At 50.3% G+C, this 16,321-nt stretch overlaps 1 protein-coding gene across 1 annotated transcript in view; it reads left to right on the plus strand.

Annotated features, from left to right (window-relative positions):
- The window catches only part of LOC135263856 (LHFPL tetraspan subfamily member 7 protein), a 102,689-nt gene that overhangs the window by 82,825 nt on the left and 3,543 nt on the right, over window positions 1–16,321 (plus strand). The gene's annotated exons all lie outside the window — the stretch shown is intronic.

A 16,321-nucleotide genomic window follows, 5' to 3' on the forward strand; every position in this document is an offset into this window, starting at 1 on the left:
TAGAAGGGTGTGTTAGGAACTAAGAGGTCAGGCTAACTTGTTTTGTTGTTACTGTGCACTTAATGAACCAATTAAAACTGCTGATTACACAGTTAACAATCTTCACCTGGTTAATTGGGTCTGATTTGAGTGCTGATTTTAAGGCGAAAACAAAAAAACCAGCAGAGCATTGTGGCTCTACAGGACCGGGGTTGCAGACCCCTTCGGCTGAGAGAACCGAGAAAGAGGCCCAGCGTCGATCTCTTTCTCAGCGATGCACATGAAGGACGGCGGAAGCACGTTCCCCCGAGGCTTTTTTTTGGTTTCGGCTGAACGGCGGACCTCCGGTCCTCGGCCCCTGCAGCGGGCGCATCGCGAGCGGCGCACACCGAAGCCTCACAGACAACGCGCGAGTCAAGCAGGTTTTTTTGTGTGTTCTTCCCATTGAGAGCGCAGAGCAAAGGGGCGTGTTCTGTTGGAGAACCGTCCCCCGGGGTGTGCTCGGGCGGGTCAGGCCGCCGAAGAGGCAAGCCGCCGCAGGCTCCGACGACGTCCGCCGGAATCGTCTGCCGTGAAAGAAAAAAAGGCCGGCCGGGTTCATCGCCGAGGTTGTGTCAACAGCAGTCTCCTCAGACAGGAAGCGTGGGGGAACAATGCGCGGCGGCGGCGGCGGTGTCCAAGGCCGGCGCAGGAAGCCGTCTTGACATCTGCCGCAAGAAGATTCCGCCGCATAAACAACCGCGGGACGGCCGCGGGGACTTTTTTGTGGCGGGAAGGGCGCTGATTGATTGCGGATGGCGCGGCGGCGGCGGTCTACGGCGGACGGGTGCGTGTGTGTGATCCCTCCGACAGCCCGTTCGGGGCGTGATGGATGTCGTGCTTACCTTGGGCTGAATGTTCTGCCCGGCGTCCCCCAAGGGCCCATCCTTAACAGCGATACACGGACAGTGTTTTTTTTTTTTTTTTCTAGACTGCATTTTCCAATCTAGAAATGAAAGACAATGGGATTTGACGTGCTCCGAGGCCTCGACACCTCAAAGCCTTGCCTCGCTGTCGGCTTTCGACGGAGATGTTATTTACGGCGGTGCCACTTTATGGACCGGTTTGGCCCCCCCCCCAGTGAAGACTGGAAGTAATGGTTCTCATTTCATTTTAATGCCAGGGGGTCAGGAGTCACGGCGGTGGCAGGGCCACGGGGGCTCTGCCTTCATTACAGGAGCGCTGCGGGGCCCCCTGCCTCCAGGAGGAATTCATTACGCTGCCCTGGCGTCACCGGGGGAAGGCTGATTAATGACTCATCGCACCTACTTACCGCTCTCCGCCACGTCTCCAGGCCTTCACATCTCTTCCTCTGTTGTCTAAGAGAAAGGAAGATCTATTTCTGAGATTGTCTGGGGATAGTGCAACGGAGGCCCCTGTTTCATTGAGGATATTGCCATTTTTTAAATTAAATTTTAGAGATATCAACCGGATCTCTAAACCCCCTCTAAACATCCTGCCACGCCACCCCAGTCTTTGTACACTGACCTAGTTGTTGTTGCTATGGTCGGCACGGTCTGTGTGATTTACCCCGATAGAAAAGGAGTGAATGCACGGGAGCAGAAGTGGCCTTGCTGTGGACGCGATGTCCGGTCCATGGGAGATGTGCTCACTGCCGTTCACTAGTCTTCTCACGTAGTTCGCGTGAGATCTTAAAGCGGAGGAGACAGCGGGTTAGTGTTAGGTCTGGACCCATTTCCTCAAAAGCCCACGCCATTGTTAGCATTTTTCACGGAGCCCAGAAAACAGCCGAGCACGGAGAATTAGAGCAAACAAACACAGGACAGTTTGAAATCGATTTGGGTTATGGAAGCGTCTGTGTCTCCACGTTACATTATTTCAGACCTGGTTGCACTGTATGACACCAAGGTGGGGGCGGGGGGGGGATGAAGTCAAGGACAACGAATTTGTCCTGACAGGTGAATTAATTTGAGGCATTAAAATGTGGGCGATGGTATGGAAATGAAAGTAATTAAGGTGATAGATTAAAAACAGCGTGGAGATGGATGTCTTTTGAAAGACTGTGCCAGAGCTGAGAGACATCCCTTCTCCTGGAGATCCATCTCTGTAGGTTTCTTTTGATGAACAGAGAGGATGATTCAGAATCATGTTTAATGATTTAAAAAAAAAAATCTGACATAGATAAAATAGACAAAATGTAGCACATGCATTTGTTTTTGATTCGTTTCTTTTACGATTAAGAAGCATACCATATCAAATCACCCATTAGTAGCCAATTAATCTTTCTTTACAGGTAACAATTTTTCAGCTAATAGACTCACCTTTAGTTCTGCTTCTTTCGAGTAGAATTAATCTGTAATTTTATCCCCAGTAGCAAAAGTCGTGCTCTTTGTTATAATGTAAATAACCTAGCACTAGGCACTGTAATGTCATATTGGACACAGTCAAAGTAAAGGGAGTCAGCCATTTCACACGGACTGGAAATCTTTAATAATGACAAAACCGTCAGAAACAGGTTAGGGGCCGTTGTCGGTGTGAATGTAAACCCTGTGCATGTGCTATTTCGTGCTATCGAGTTTTACCTTCAGCGCTCGAGCTCCAGGGACCCAAGGTTAGCATTAACGGTCCATTCTCAAAAGAGGCGAAGGCGCAGCCTCGACTGGAACTAGTGGCTGTAAAATCACGAGCGTTGCAACCGCCTCTGTGACAATCACACGAGCCTTTGTGCTTGAGTGCTGCCCGCGTCATAAAAAAGAGCTACGCTTCCTTATATATGTGCAAACACACACGCGCTCAAACCGATAAGAACTTCGCGTAATGGCGTCGTTTATATGAAGGAACGCGGGAGAAAACTGCCGATGCCCCATCGTCCCCGTGAAGATGGAGGACGGGCTGTGAATTTGAATGTCTCTCGCGTTATCGCGCCGTGTAAATCTCGCTCCTTTCTATTGCTTTCTATCTTCCTGTCGTCCGTTTTTGATTTCCTTTGTGCTGCGCTGCAACTCAAGGCCTTTTGTCCGCCGCCCATAGGCGTCACATGAGCGAGGGGCGGTGTTGCCGAGGCGACCTCAGCGGATTTACACCACCGCAATAACTGCGCGTTTTCTTTTCACTTGTATTTATTTGTGTCAGAGCTCTCAGGTTCGTTATAAATTTCCTAAAATGTACAGTGCTTTGCAGAGGCTTCCATTTCAATTCAGGGAATGAATTAAAATTCAATTAGTTATTGGCCAAATCCTCATATAAACCCTCACATAATTATGGACGTTTTCAGTTCATGAGTTGAATTTCAGTTTATTTCCTGAATTGACTGGATTTAAATGGAACCGACCACAACCTTGGGAGTGCTGATAACTTTACGGCTTAAAAAAAGAATAATTTATCTGTGTGCGGACGGCATTAAAATTCCATTGCCTTGCTACATTAACTGAGTGCTGCATCATTCTTCTAAATATCCCGTTGAAAGAAAGGCACCGAGGCAGAATTATCATTATATTCAGTCCGGAGTTACATTGTGATTTACTGCTAAAAAAAATACCGACTGGCAAAAAAATCATTTCATCAACTCTTTCTGACTCGGCGTGGGGTCAATAGAACCTTTTACGAGCGGTGGCGTGTATTGATCGGTGAAAGCTCGGCGATTTATAAAATGTAGCATAGTCCCCGCATTTCGAGTCTTGCCACTAAAAAAGTCTCCTGAAGTGGTCTCTGGCGTAGGCCACATTAAAACATAAGCCAAATTAGAGTCTCTCTGCCAGCCCGAGATAGTGGAGAGGGGCTCCTAGGTGCTGGAATTTTCGCGTTCGTGGCTGGAACGCGATCAGACAGGCCCCTGAAGAGAAGGCAGAATCGGCGGTCGTCACAAGCGCGCGCAGTGCGAACGCGAGCGCCTGATTGGGCCATCTGAACCGAGCAGCTCGGACTGGAGGCCTGCCACATTATGTATTTAGCTCTGGCTCTTGGCTCGCAAGTCCGCGGCGTGAGCAGCTGCATCGGCGTTAGCCTTCGAGTGGCTCTCGACGCGCGTCGTCACTTCTCTGGCTAAAGGGCAACCGCTTTTTCTCTTCAAAACCGCGTTCGGCAGTCTCTGCGGGAGCGCTCTTTTGTACGGCTGGCGAAAACACGGCGAATATGGCCTTGCTGAGTAATTACAGCCTCATCCCTCTCGTGACAGATGTTAATATTTGTTTTGAACGTTTGTGGGGATTAATGTGCGGACTGCTCTGCGCTCCACTCCTGCTGAACATTGTTCTCTGGCAGCGTTTTGGCAGTTTGTTCAATTAACATGACGTCCGCCGCCGTTTCCTTGCCTCTTCTTGCCGTTTCGCAAATCAAAATGCCAACTGCTTGGTTCAAGCTTGAAAGACTACACTGCAAAGAAGTGTCTGAAGTGTTTTTGTCTTGTAATGAGACTTAAAATCTTGTTTGCTTGACAAGTGAAATTGTCTTACCCCACTGGCAAATCTTGAAATGAGTCAAACTGTCTCACCTCAATATTTTTGTCTTATTTAGCAAAAAAGGTAATGAAGATTTTAAGTCTACATATAAGACTAAATATACTTGCTGAGATTGACTTATTCTTTGGTTTTTGCAGTGTAAAGAGGCTGAAATTCCTCCACTTTAAAGAACAGGATTCCTCTGTCCCATGCCATCCTTTGACATGGTAATTCATAGGCATCTTGCATTCAGCTCGAGTTGGCTTTGACCTAATCTCCCGACCATGTTATTTTCTGTTTGTCATTTGAGTAGTTTTTGGTCGTCTCACATTCCTACAGTAACTGAACAAGGGGACCTCAGCCCTATGTATTTTACCCTAGACACCACTGGTAGAGGGGTCAGATACAACTCAGTCACATTGTACACCCACAGCACTGCTTCCCTTCTATTTTCACGTCTTTCTGTGTCCGTCTTTAGTTTTTTTCTGAGTGACAGCTTTTTTTTTTAACCATTTGAAGAGTAGGTTTTATGGAATGTTTTTTTCAGAATTACAAGTGTTCATTTCTTTCAGTTGTCAGTTGAGATTGTTACATCAGTGATAAAATGTTCAGTTAGGAAAATTCTATTCACATATTTGTGATCTTACACCTTAAAGGGTTAATGAAAACAAGTCGTCTTATGCATTGACTCCACAGTGCATTTAGTAATTGTTTCTTTAAATGGACTTGCTGTGGACTTGACTTGAATTATTCAGGTGAATTAATCATGTACAAGTATATCTGCTGTTCATGCCCTCTCTATTGCTTCATGCAATGAAAAATATATCTAAAGTAGTCGTGGGCCTGTACACCAGTTTCACTGGTCCATTCATTTAATGTGTCGCGAACAATAAGTGGTACCATTCTGTGCAAATGGAACCTTTTTTAACATGGTTCGCTATAGAAAACACAAGTTGAATTGAGTTGAGTTGCTCAGCTTTCTGGAATTAGCATTCATATCCTGCCCACTGCTCTGACATCTTCCCGGAAATGTGCACTAAATTATCTGGATCCAACCAAATTCAGCTCCAAGTAGCAGCTTGAAATTTCAGTCATTTCCTTATTCTGTCATGGAAATGACTGCCTTGCCTCGCACATTTGTGATGTCACTCACGGAAAGTGCTTTATCTCAGTGACAGGGGCGCTGCGCACAAAGATCTTATTCATGTCTGAAACTTTTCAGAGCTGTAGTCGTCTATCTCTCTCTGTCCATCTCTGATTTGAAGAATGGGTAGACCCTGAGATTCCTCCTTTCCACATTCCTCCCTCTTTACCAGGGTAGACCACTGTCTTCCTGTCTGTCAGCTCATGTGCTGTATTTTATGGTGAGACAAACAGAGCTAATATTGCAATAATAACAAGCCTGTGTCCTCACTGCCATATTACACACATACATACACACACACACACACACACACACACACACGCACACATACTGTATCACATATCATATGCACTGCCAAATCATACCCACTCACTACTTTAGCTCTGTAGCAGGGGGAGAGTAGAGCCAGTTCCATCTGAAGGAGTCCTTCGCCGATTCTTTTGAAGCCGACTGGTCTTCCGGTGATTCCCGTAGTACCGGCGGTTGCTGAAAGAACAGCAATTCCCAAGAACCCCCAACTAATTAGTACCGGCTGATAGAGGCTCCGAGCAGAGCGTCTTCACAGAAACCCAGAACCTTCTATCTTTGGTCTTTTCGACGCCGTCTTCTCTGATCCGACTGTCGAGCGGATTCCACTCGAGGCGCGTGCGCAGGAGAGCTTCCTCCCGCTCGCGTTTGCGCTCAGACTCCGGCGGTAAAGCCGCCCGGCGGCGCTCCCCTTTAGCTTTCGCGAGGTGCTCGCTCTCGTTTAACTCAGCGGTAACGTTCAGCGGAGCCTCTACGCCCAGGTAACCAGGCGACGGCCTCTGCCTCCCCCCCCCCCCCCAGTCGCATGAAGCGGCTCTCTCTCTCTCTCGAACCCTGGCTGTGATTGGTCGCTGTCGGTGGCCTCGGAGCGCTGCTCGGAACGCGCCACGCCGCCGCGACGTTTGGCACGCGAGCCGTAGCCAGTCGTCCCCGGTAATTAGCGGGGCCGTCGTCTGCGCCGGAGAGATAATGGAGCGCCCGGAGCGATGCGTCGGCCCGGTTTGAGTGCCGGCGGGAGACGCCTGCCGCCGCCGCCGCCGCCGGTCGACAGCCCGGTGCGAGAGAGGGGTCAGGCCCAATCGTTTACCGCGCCGCCGGGCTCCAATCCGAGGGGGGGAAATGCTAATGCCCTCCTGCGTCCGGGGAACACGCATAAATCATACGAGGGAAGAGGAATCCGCGAAGCACGCCTTCCGTTCGGCCAGCTTGTGTTATTTAAGGCGCTGCGTACAGATGGGGAGAAAGACGCGCGACGCACGCACAAGGAGTTTCATATCTCACCGTTTCGCGGGACCTGCAGCGCTCTGATGAGTCTTAAGCAGCCCCGATTCCCTCCTGTCACAGACCAATCACTCGCCGGTTACTGAAGGGGATGCGGTTTACATGAAGAAAAACTGAGGACAAAACATGCTTGTAGCGGGTTTCTGGAGATGGGGTCACAACAGATGTCTTTGCTGCACGTGTAGAATCATTTAATCCTGGGGGCGGGGGGAGTCTCTAAAGGGAAAAAGAATGGCTAAAAATCAGTGAGAAAGGGTTTTTGATGAATTGCTATGAAACGGGCAGTGTAATTAAACAAGGTTTCTCTGTTCTGCGGGAGCCTGGAGCACATATTTTATGCCACCCCGCGTTCCGTCACTGACAAACAGTGTAGTCGAGAAAAAACAAATGAGGGCACCTCTGGCAAATAAAGATTTATTATTCGCTCTGGACGGAGCGCTGGCAGGGGAAAAAACAGCCGACGCTCGCGCGCGGGGGGGGGGGGGGGATGGAGCCGGGCTCGTTTTTTACGCCTCCGTCAGGAGGAGTTTCCCCCCTCGCGTCGAGTTGCTGCCGCCGCCGCCGCCGGGGAACGTGGGAAACCGGGGAGAAGTCGAGCTATCGGCGTTTAAACAACGCGGCGGGCGGAGCCGGGGTCCGGGTGGGGCGAGGCAGAGGGGCGTGGCCACGAATCGCGCCGCACGGCCGGAAACGGCACCCCCCCCCCCCCCCCCCCCCCGCGGACAACCGCTTCGCGCCTCTTCCGGGCCGGCTGCGAATACCCAGGGACCCCGATTCATATATTTCTCGTCACGTTTTCCCCCTTCAGCGAGCTGCGCTCTCCAGTGGCTGGAGCTGTCACGAGAGGGGCTTGTAGGTCAGATGAGATAGAGGGGAAAACATTTGTCCTTGTATTCCGGAGGGATTTCTCTCTCTCGTCAGACAAAGGCCTGACAGCGGGGGCGGTGTACAGGGCCCTGGGCCTCTCCCTGGTGCCTGTCCCGCACAGACGAGGGACAGCGTGCCTGCAGACGCTGAGCTGCCGGACAGACCCCCCCTGCAGAGTAATGCCAGGATCGACATTGGCCGGCCGTCACCTGCCCTTGTGTGTAATGGATCGTGATTGAGCGTCGAGTTGAGGTGCGTCCTCTGATTTGTGCTGCCTACTTCGATTGGTCTGATCGAGTGGGGGAGGTGGCTTAGCGCAAGGACAGTTTAAAGCTGATGAGAGACAGAGAGGGCCAGAGAGGGAGATTGACAGACAGACAGACAGAGAGAGAGAGAGATGGAGAGACTGAAAGAAAGCCGGAGAGAGTGAGAGAGAGATAGAGAGATGGAAAGACAGAGATAGAGAGAGAGAGAGAGATGTAGTGTGTATGAGACAGTGGCTCTGGTTTCTAACAGATAGGCCTGGCTGGGAGGAACTGCTGAGACGAATGACATCAGCCCAGGAACCTGGAATTGGTCCTGGACAAAATGTGAGGGCATCAATCTCTAATTCAATTGGCTGGCCGGCTCGCCTGATGGCTAACTGAATTACTGCAGTCAGTTTTTCAAGGTAATAAAGTCTGATCCAAACCAGAGGCCTTAGCATTTTAATGAATGCCTACAAGAGGCACAGGACATGTTCCCGTTAAGCACACTCAACAGTAAGTTGAGGAGGTACTCAAACTTCCGGCTCTTGATTTTTAGTGTAGCACCCCCTGTCTTTTGAGCCCATTCACCCCTCACTGAGTAAAGACGTTTTTCCTTCATTTTATTGTATTAAATAGCATGGCTTCATGCTGTTTTTAGCCATAACCCGAGCTAGCTACTGGTCTTACCTCACCTGCTTAGCGCTAGCAGGCTAACCACGCCCGTCACTGCTGTGCGGGGTCCAGGACTGACATCTGTCGCACACTGACATCACCTGATCAGGTGTCCCCACATGGGGACCGGAGAAGGTCTCTGCCTCTTTAGAGATTACATGAGCGTTTTTTAAATCAACGGTGAGACATTTGGGTTAGTGTTCTTGTACAAGTCAGTGTGACTTGTGTGAGCGCGAGGGTGTGCCGTGAGGGACAGTAGGTCCACAGCCCGCCCCAAAAATGATGGCTCAGCCACAATCGCACTTCAGAGCAACGGTGTTTTATTGTGCACTGTGCAATCCCTCCGGGAAGTGCAAGTGACAAATCCATCCATCCATTATCTGTACCCGCTTATCCTGGGCAGGGTCACGGCGGGTGCTGGAGCCTATCCCAGTGTGCATTGGGCGAGAGGCAGGAATACACCCTGGACAGGCCGCCAATCTATCGTAGGGCACACACACCATACACTCACCATTCGCTCACACACTTATACCTAGGGAGTCTCCAATTAGCCTACCTGCATGTCTTTGGACTGTGGCAGGAAACCTGAGTACCCGAAGGAACCCCACACGAACACGGCCAGACCAGGCCCAGGCCGGATTCGAACCCTGGACCTGCTATCCACTGCACCGCCTTGCCGTCCGCAAGTGACAAATGCAAAAGAATATCTATTTACAGTGAGAAAACAAAGGTGTGTGGAAGGGTACCGTGCGAGTGGCACTGTAGCTACATGGCACCTAGCCTGGCCGACTCAGAGCTGACTCCTCCCACGACGCTGCCACACAGAGGGCGATTGGCGGCAAGCGCCCTCGTCGGCATGGCGATAACGGTATTCGCGGGGCACCTTCTGTAAAGGAGTCTTAGCACCGGCGCTCGGGTTACACTCCGCTCTGATTGGTTATCTTCTCGGCCTCGCCTCCTGTTACAGTTTGAGCCCCTGCGATTCAAAAACAACAAAACGGGATCCCTTCCCCCGTTCCCCTTTGATGAGGCCCTCTCTGTGCGTCCCATAGTTTGACTGTAGAATACATTTCATTAATCACGCCCCCCCCACCCCAACCCACACTGTCCCATTTAAATGCTCTGGCAAGCAATGGAAGGCCTATCAGATGTGCTCTTTTACCGCTGTGGCTGCTGCAGATCTCTTCGGGGCGATGTAATGCTGTCAGGAAACGCTCTGTTGCAGGTGGAGTTGTGGGCGTGGCCTTCCGTGCCTGAGCCTATGGGACGGGGGGGGGGGGGTAGGTCAGGTCATGTGAGAGGGTCTCCAGCACAGCGCTCCTGAGTGACAGCCATGGCTATCGAGCTCCCCAACAGCGCGACAGGACAAAGGGCTTCTCTTCCACCACCCATCACTGCTCTGGCTGGAACAGGCTTTATTTCCTGGGCCAGACACCCACACGTCTCTGAATGTCTGAGTCAGGGATGTCTGCTGTGCGAAAGTACGAGGCCAGAGCCCAGACACTGAATAAGAAATAAAAGCCTTTAAGTGCCAAGTTCAAAACAAACTAATAAAAGCCTGCAGACACTTTGTACTGAAGCGTAGGCACGATTAGGCAAAACACATCTGCATTTCTACACACTTTGTTTTGAATGTGCCACTCAAATAAAGGAATATTAACTTATATTCAGATAGAGAACCTTAGTTTTCACCTTGTGCTCCCTTGAAAACACAGAGAGATCCTTTCTAAATTGGACTCTCACTAGAACACTGCTCCCATCTACTGTTCTTGAGGAGTCAAGTGTTATTACATTATATTACATTTATTTAGCAGACGCTTTTATCCAAAGCAACGTACAAAAGTGCATATCATGGTCATGTTATAAACTATGCCATGCAGAACCTCTATAAGGATCTTAATTACTTCACTCAATGAACTTAAATGAAGTTAACTGTCTTTTTTTTAGAAACTCCATTATATTTAATTAAATTGCCCTTTCCTCCTTGATTACCTCTAAAGGATACGCCTTTAGAAATAAGCTCTTCCACAGCTGCGGTGGCATTCTGGAATCCTGCGGTAAACAGCTGCCACGTTTGAACGAGGAGGAAGAGCGTGAACGAAAGGGGGCGGAGACTATCTCCAACAGTTATTCGCGACAGTATATAGGGGCGACATAGCTCAGGAGGTAAGACCGATTGTCTGGCAGTCGGAGGGTTGCCGGTTCAAACCCCGCCCTGGGCATGTTGAAGTGTCCTTGAGCAAGACACCTAACCCCTAACTGCTCTGGCGAATGAGAGGCATCAATTGTAAAGCGCTTTGGATAAAAGCGCTATATAAATGCAGTCCATTCGCAGCTGGGTCTCGTCACGTGGACTCAGGAGCGAGAGCGGTTTCTTACATCCCCTCTGGCGCGGTTAGGTTGACGCTTAAGATGGAGCGTGATGAACTTATGTCAGTCAGGTGAAGGAGTGTCAGACATGTTATGTGCACTGCCCTCAGATATCAAGCCCCGCCCCCTCGTCACTAGGGAAGGGAGACTTGGCAACAAGGCCCTGAGCACCGGCGGCCAGAATGATGTTCTGCCCGTGAGGGGCAGGTAGTACAACAGGTCTGCTCTCCCCCATATTGCCAGTGCTGCCCTCTGCTGTCCGTGTAGGTACCTGCACATACCCCCCTCTCAGCGCCAGGCTGCCCTGTTTGTTCCGCGTTGACAGATAAATAGCCTGGGCGAGCGCGACTCAAATAAAATATGACACTCTGTCAGCGCGCGCTGCGGAGAGAAATTAGTTTTTCTCGCAGGTGATTTGTACCAGATTTTTTTTTTTTTTTTGCGCGTGCGGTCGCTGATGTTTTCATATTTATTACAGAGACAGCGACGAGAAGAGAGAGAAGAAAAAATAAACCCGAACGGATGTGCGCGCCGCGAGCTCTCAGTTCGTCTCTATTTGGAACGACGTCCGCGGCTCGGCCGCGCCACGAAATCAGGAATAACCTTCCATTAGCAGCGCTCTCGTCTCTCACGTTGGGCTGCAGGGCTGGGCTGTTTGGGCGCCGCTGGCTGTCCTGGTTGTGGCTCTCGCTGGTGGGCTCCCGGGCAGGGGGACGTGTTTATGGAGCTCCGGGCCCCACGGCGCTGTCAGACCGCCCCCCACTCCCCACCCCCCCAACCCCGCGTGGCTGACGGGGGGATTGATGAAGAGCGCTGCCGGGTTCTTCCTCCCAACCGGCCAAGGCTGGGGCCAGGGTCTGACCCCCTCGGGCTGCCGCTGTGACAGCACCTCCCAGAGTGGAGGCAGCGGGGTGTGTGTGTGTGTGTGTGTGTGCGTTTGTGTGTGTGTGTGTGCGTGCGTGCGTGCGTTTGTGTGTGTGTGTGTGTGCGTGCGTGCGTTTGTGTGTGTGTGTGTGCATGTTTGTGTGTGCGTGTGTAGCTGTGTGCGCATCTGTGTTTCTGTGTCTACATGTGTGCGTGTGTGTGATTGTATGTGTAGCTTTATATGTGTGTAGTGAATCTGTGTTTCTGTGTCTATGTGTGTGTGTGTCCGTCTGTCTGTGGGTGATGGTTTGTGCATCTGTATATGTGCTGTGTATTTGTGTGCATGTGTGTAGGTGTGTGTTTCTGTGTTTGTGTGTGCGTGTGTGTGCGCGTGCTTGTATTCATGTGCTTATGTGTGTCTCAGGCTGAATGCTGGCTTATTGTTGTATTGAAGGGTGATACGCATTCGTTTGGACTCTGACTCACTGTCTCATGCCAAACCCGGCTCATCTGAAGCCTTTGAAGGTGGATTCTCTCAGCTCTGTAATGCCTTGCTCACGCAGAAGTGTAACTGATGCGATAAAGTCAGTGCCAAATTCCTCTCTGTTTGAAGAAAGCCCCTCCCTTCACCCTTCCTCAGAAACAACACTGTAACGCCCCAAAATATCCAGGCAGAAATATCATGTGCCCAAATTTGCCTGCCGAGAAAACCTCTCACGTTCCAATTTACCAGGCCTGAGGAACACCTTATGATTGACGAAGGCCCTCTGAATCCGGGAGTTGTTTGTGAAGTGAACTTCGTGCCGCTCCCTCACTTCCATAGATACCCTGGGGGAAGTGTCCAGTAGGGTGCACCTTTATTCCAGACAGTTAGAATGAGGTCGGGTGGCAAATACTTATGGCTGGAGTGCGGTGACCAGACAACATGGTGGATTACTCTTAACCGAGTATTTACGCTGACATGAGCTTACTTCAAGAACAGAAAGACATCAGCTACAGTTCATAAGGGGATGAATGGCGGCGTTCCTCTTATGTTCACGGATCCACTGTTTGTCACTGTGCTGGCTAATCCATCCTGTTAGCTTCAGTTTGGTGCGAGGAGAACACTGTTCCCTTCGGTGCACTGCTGAGGTGTGGAATAGGAGGTTCAGGACTGCAGCAGGCTGGTTTTTTACCACCCCGCAGCTATTGTGCTAGGGCAGTTCTTGCTCCCCGTAATTGCGTTTTAACTGCACTTCCGCACGGCTAACTGCATTTATTAGCGCTGTACCTGCCTCCCAAGTGCATCTTAAAGAGCTGAAGTCGCCTAGTCCCTGCTGAATAGGCTCCCCCTGACCAAGGACCAGTAATCCTGCTCAAAATTAATGTCACTCTTCTGGAAGAGCATGTTCTCTCTGCTGTGACGTACTCTGGGGCATCCAGACTAGACCGGAGGAGGAGGACGAGGAAGCTGGAGAAGATTCTGCTATTTTTTTCCATTGTAAAATGGAATCGTTTGGTTGAGCCCTTTAATGATGTCACTGACGTGGTCGGTATTTTCAGATCCCTGCTGGCCGCGAGCGCTCCTGCCTGGTTGCTTTTATGGAGTTTCTCCGCCTTTTGGCATCGGCTCATTGCTCGACAGCAGCGCTAGCTTTCTTAGCCCAATGCTTCTGCTACTACCCAGCAGCGCACTTATGTATCATATGCATCACAGCGAATTAATCTCCCAAGGCGCATCTGTGTGTGAGTCACGATCTATGGACCCACAGCAACCAACGCAATGCACGTCTGCACCCGAGTGCTTGATTGAATTAAATCGGTAAACTCGGGCTAAGAGAGCTAATCTCTCACGCGCCTCTTATAAACGGCCATAGCTCCGGTTTGCGGGCTACAGGGAAAACGCATTAATCTGAGGAGCGTGCGGCTACCCTGTGTTGTGACAATAAAAGAGTGAACTCGCTCACCTCCAGACGTTCCCTTTACGGGGCCATTAGCGCTGTCAGCCGCTAGCTGTCCCAAAAGCAACATTGCGACACCGAAGATACCTGCGCTGATCCTCGCGCACTAATCACAGAAAGGGCACCATGTGATAAGCGCAGAATGGAGAATGGCTCAGAGGCTGCGGGCTTGGCAGCGGCTGCATTTTAATGGGGGCACGCGAGGGGTCGGGTCGAGACCCACAGTTTCGCCCCAGGTGTGTATTCCTCCAGTGATAACAACCTGAAGCAAAGATTCCCAACACCAGCTCAGCGCTGCAGCTCAGAGTGAATGCTGAATCACAATTAATATTCTACACCACACTTACAGAAGTAGGCCTATACAGCGTGTGGACCAAAGTAGGTAGACCAAATGTTATCTGTTAAAGAGTTGAATTAACACTGGACATTTTACTGTGTAGATATCACAAAAATAGTCGATGCAAGACCATGGATTCTGAAAGTGATTTTGGAGGTCAGATCCTGTTTCCTGTTGTATAGTAGTGTTTATGAGGATTATAGATTGCCTTTAAATGTGGGAAATGTCACTTGTGACTTGGGGCTTCCCTTGCTGCCACCAGAGAATGGTGTTGCCTTTTCTTTTGATGTGTGACACAAGGGTAAATAAAAAAATAAATATCACGGAGGCGTGTAATCCAGCTTTGTCAAATGCCAGCCCACCTCAGACAGGCATCGCACGCAGCCGGCGGCCCCGTTCCCGCGGCGACTGCCGCTTCCGCCGCCACACCGGAGCGCGTTGCCACTGATTAAAACCGCCGGCGAAACAGCGGCCGACACCGGCCGCCGAAAAAAGGTGCAGCTCGCTCCGAAAAAAGTTCATCTTCGCGACTCAAAATCCAGGCGCTGTAATCCAGACGTCCTTTATTTATATAGCATGGAGAGGGAAGCATATGCAGGCACTTGTTTTGAGGCTACCCAGAGCTCTCTACGCAAGCGCAAGGGCATGGAGACAGACTCGCTCAGCTGAAGTACTTTTGTGAGCGCCACAACAGTGTGTGATCGGAGCCCAGACTCCAAAATTAAAACCTGCCTCTGTGCACCTGCCAGAACCTTACGGTTACGGGTGACCTTCTGCCCTCCTTTGGTCCAGTCTTTGACCTCTGTGACCCCTCTTCAGCATTGGAGTTTTGAGGAAGGGGTGAGGGTGGGCATGGAGATTGTTCCCAGGGCACCCCGTGTCTTTAAAGGAGAAATGACCCGTGATATCTGGTCACGAGAAACACACACACACACACACACACACTCACACCCCGCTTATCCGTATATCACCTCTTGCCCTTCATTGTGTCTAATGGTATAATAGCATCAGTGTGAGCTTTACAAAATACAGAAGTGCTCTGGGTCCATAAATCTTCCAATGGGGTCAGATCAGACAAGACAATGAGGATCTTCCGTCTGTGAGGATATTGTCTGGCCATTACATTACATTACAGGCATTTAGCAGATGCTCTTATCCAGAGCGACTTACACAACTTTTTACACAGCACTTACATTGCATCTATTTGTACAGCTGGATATATACTGAGCAATGCAGGTTCAGCACCTTGCTCAAGGGTACCACGGCAGTGTCCTATCCGGGAATCGAACCTGTGCCCTTTCAGGTTACAAGACCAGTTCCTTACCCATTACACTACACTGCCACCCAGGGAGTTCCACTGTACATCTGTAAGGAAAGTTGCATGATTGTGAGCATCTTATTGTTTTGTAGGTGCGAGTTCATTCGTAGATTTGCTGCTTTTTGCCGAATCGTTTCATTAGCTGAGTTACCCATAACCGCGAAGATGATATCGCCGAACCCAAGTGCTTATCTGATGTAGACTGTGCCCTGTGAACCTAGACCATTTTTCCTCAGGCGATCCTCTTTGCGCCAGACGTTTACCGATGCATTTGCTAATTCCTGGATTTCAGTACGTGCGCGTCTGCCTTTTTTTGCCGGGAGGGGGAAGGAGGAGGGGGGGGAAACTTATGCCAGAGGGAGTCCCACGGCGTCTTTCAGGACCTTCCCGAAAAAGCAAATGATACTTTGATAGAGGATGCCGTTAAACGGTCATCAGCAGCCGGTTTGAAAAGAAGATAAATACAGGCTGTTCTGCATGGGCCTCCCTGCGTGTGAATGAGCTGAATATAACGAGGAGAGGCCAGAGCACATTAACCTGCTTCCACCACCCACAGCCCGGTGGCCCTAATTCACTAAATTAAGACGACCTGTGAACAATATTCTGCAAAAAAAAAAAAGATCAGATATTTTTAGAAAATGTCATATCCTCATGCTTTGTTGGAACGGACCTATTGGAAATGCGCTCTAGCCAGCATATTGTTTGCCATTGCAGACATGACCTCCAGCTACGTCGCTAATCATGCTAATTACAAAGACAGCGTGCTCCACCTGCGGGTGGTCCGTGCTACGCTCTGTCTGCCTGCTGCTAAGCACACGCGAAGGAGAAACTGTGTTTC

The sequence above is a fragment of the Anguilla rostrata genome, chromosome 9 (genome assembly GCF_018555375.3).
Source record: "Anguilla rostrata isolate EN2019 chromosome 9, ASM1855537v3, whole genome shotgun sequence".
NCBI classification, from domain to species: domain Eukaryota; kingdom Metazoa; phylum Chordata; class Actinopteri; order Anguilliformes; family Anguillidae; genus Anguilla; species Anguilla rostrata.